Here is a 3256-nt window from a genome sequence, read left to right on the forward strand (position 1 = left end):
ATAAACTTAAAGAATTAGCAACGATGCTATATTGGCAAAGCAATATAGGTATAATTGTTTTACATGTGAAATTACGTATCTCTTTTTAACACATAATTAACATGATTTCAATGTTTCAGACTGATAGATGTTGTTGCAGAAAATACCAGGTAATTTTGTTGCTTATCATAGACGACTTTCAGGACTATGAGAACAACATAATGATTTAAATACTATAGTAAAACCTCATACGAAATAAAACAGTAGTTTAGTCCTATCAATGCAATTTATTATAATTCATAAACATAATTAAAATATGAGTTGCATGTCAAATATAATAACAAAAAACGTGTCTTTAAGAATAAAATAAACTTGCCAAAAAGAATAGGACTTAAAAAAATAAAAGATCCATAAAACTTTGTGGCATCTTTTAAATGTAGAAAAGCAAAAACTGGCATTCATAGCAGCAATTCATAAATTGGTGCGTTTGATGTGAGATTTGTTGATTATCTAAAACAGACAATGTATCTTATTTTATATATATTATATACGTATATGTAAAAAACGCACAAAAACAGATACATTCTTTTTACAGAACAATTACAATACCTTTTACAGCATGTCCCCCGAATTATGATATCTAGCGAAGGTTTCTTCAACCAACAATAGAAATACCTCAGCGTACACCTAAGACGAAAGCAGCGATCTGATCGACTGTCACTCATTGTATTTAAACTTGGTGTCAACGGATATAACGCGCTTAACTTGATGAAGAATAAGCTTCTTTCCAAATTTTTTCTCAAGAAATCGCTTCCTCGGACAGAGCATCGCTGTCACTGCTGTTGAATTCTGAGGACGTGTTGATGAAAACGACATAATCTGCGCCTTTTCTCTAAAATAAAGTAAAATATTGACGCGCGATTGTCGAATAAATTAATAGTAAATACATAGGAATATCTTTTACCGGGGTTGTACAAGGTAATAAAGAGTGGCTGGCAACCAATTTTTAAATCAAGCAGTAGGTTTCGAGGAAAATAATTCTGAATACGCGAACGACACGCGTATACTTAACTATTATATCTACATACTATTAACCTACATACGTGCGAACTTCCACCGCGCGGCAAGCATTACCGCGTCCTGTGTGCAGGAACCATAACTTCGGACGTGGAGTTGGCTTTCGGCCGCCGTCTGGTGTGCATCGCGTGTAGTTGCCTCTCACCTTTTTCGTTTGGGAGATCTACCTTTTTGTGTTTTTCTTTCGGACTTTTTATTTGAATACTGGTTTTCGACCTGGCTTTGTCTCTGGAATTGTTTGATTTCTGTTCTCTTATTCTTTTGTGATGATTGATTTAATCCGTTTCTTTCACTTTCGCATTTCTGCGCACTCTTTGTCTATCGTGCACATGGTGCTCACATGATTCGGTTTTTGGCTTAAACTCGGTCTGTGCTTTTTTTGTGTACTTAGTATCACCTATTGTTCATCGTGCTTATATACTGTGCACGCATATATCACGTGTTCCGGTTGTTTATATTATCGCCCGCTTCTCACCTCTTATGATGGACTCGGACGATCTCTCGTCCCAGCAAGGACAGAGTAACACGAAGACTGATTCTGGAAAGGATATACATAAGGCGGCTGTCGACCAAGTCTTGATTCATGACGTAATGGATACTTAATCTTTATCATCCTATGAGGAGCTATTCGCTGATTTGGGAAGTATACAGCCAACTGCTTCTACCTCTGGTATTCCGATAAATCTATCTGTTGCTGATATCAAATGTGATCCTTCTCTGATTAAGACGATCGAAAGATTTAGGAAAAGGTTAAGCACTCCTAATATTAATCCTTACAGTGGTGCTATCAAGAAAGCTTCTTCTGGCCCATGTATTACGTCTGATATCAGAGTTAATTCTCCGATCTCTAAAAGAAAGCTGGCTAATATAAAAAACCTCGTTCGAGTGATAATCTAAATCTCATTGTTTCTTCCTTACCTTTCCCTAAAATTCCTCATTCCCTTATTCCCATCCCTGTTTTATCCTCCTCAGTTAAGAGTGATCTGAAGACTTCCTTTGATTCCGTTCTTGACCCTCCTCTTGCCCCTATTCTCCTTCCCAACGCTCCTCTGTCTTCTTTGAATGACAATTCCCCTGTCAATATTTCGAGTGTGTCATTTCCCAGCACTGAGGATAACCGCTATAAACATGGTAGTAACGGCCCTTTCGTCGTATTTATTCAGAAGTTTTCCGTTAACTTTACTCACTCAAATTCTGTTAGTGTCCTGAAATTGGCTAAGGCACTTTTTGATATATTAGGTGCGCAACTAAGTTCCCGCTATTTGTCAATAGATGGCTCCAGCAGTAAGTGCTGGTCGATTTTGACATATCCAAAACGTCATGAACCAAGCTTAGACATATGGTAAACAAACCGCTTTGACACGTTAGTGATTTTGTTTTGGCGTCATATACTTTTGGTTGTGTGAAAATGTCTGATTTTGTGCCAAATAATCGTCATTTGCGGGAAGTGTTGTTTTTCTTATTTCATTCAAAGAAAATGGCAGCTGAAGCGCATCGAGAGCTCCAAAAATTTATGGAGATGCTGCTCTAAGTGAAACAACGTGCCGTGATTGGTTTCGTCGCTTCAAAGGCGGTGATTTCGATGTTGACGACCGTCCGCGTGAAGGAAGGCCAAAAACCTTCGAAGACGCTGAATTGGAGGCATTGCTCGATGAGGATCCGTGCCAAACGCAAGAACAGCTTGCTTCAGCATTAGGAGTTACCCGCCAAGCCATTTCCAAGCGATTGCATGCGTTGGGAATGATTCAAAAGCAAGGAACTTGGGTTCCTTATGATTTGAAGCCAAGGGACGTTGAGCGTCGTTTTTTCGCCTGTAAACAACTGCTCCAGCGGCAAAAAAAGTAAGGGTTTTCTTCATCGCATCGTGATAGGTGATGAAAAATGGATTCATTACAGCAACCCAAAGAAAAGAAAGTTATGGGGACTGCCCGGTCATGCTTCTACGTCGTCGGCTCGGCCGAATATTCACGCTGCGAAGGTTATGCTATGTATTTGGTGGGACCAGGTCGGTGTTATTTATTATGAGCTGTTGAAACCGAACGAAACCATCACTGGGGAACGGTATCGAATTCAATTGATGCGATTGAGCCGAGCACTGCGCAAAAAACGGCCACAATACGAGCAGAGGCACGAAAAAGTGATTCTACTGCATGACAACGCTCGGCCTCATGTTGCCAAACCCGTTAAAACCTACTTGGAA

General features: G+C 39.4%; 2 long non-coding RNA genes across 7 annotated transcripts in view; one reads left to right on the forward strand and one right to left on the reverse strand.

Moving 5' to 3' along the window:
- Positions 1-558, forward strand: part of LOC116850936 — a 2733-nt gene extending 2175 nt beyond the window's left edge. For both annotated transcript variants that reach the window (XR_004379485.1, XR_004379486.1), the window contains one exon: positions 120-558. This is a non-coding gene — a long non-coding RNA (uncharacterized LOC116850936). The remainder of the gene's footprint in view (positions 1-119) is intronic.
- On the reverse strand, positions 337-2404 carry LOC116850934. 5 transcript variants are annotated; one of them, XR_004379483.1, is made up of 5 exons: positions 2244-2404; positions 1975-2130; positions 1083-1903; positions 589-871; positions 337-489 (listed from the first exon to the last, which is right to left on the reverse strand). It is a non-coding gene; the product is annotated as an uncharacterized LOC116850934 (long non-coding RNA). The 5 variants fall into 5 exon arrangements; XR_004379484.1 differs by having other exon boundaries at positions 1083-1750; positions 1834-1903; positions 1975-2399; XR_004379482.1 differs by having other exon boundaries at positions 1975-2176; positions 2244-2387.
- Positions 2405-3256: the final 852 nt, after the last annotated feature.

The sequence above is a fragment of the Odontomachus brunneus genome, unplaced genomic scaffold (genome assembly GCF_010583005.1).
Source record: "Odontomachus brunneus isolate Ranch 3 - 2012 unplaced genomic scaffold, Obru_v1 Obru_scaffold_161, whole genome shotgun sequence".
Taxonomy (NCBI): domain Eukaryota; kingdom Metazoa; phylum Arthropoda; class Insecta; order Hymenoptera; family Formicidae; genus Odontomachus; species Odontomachus brunneus.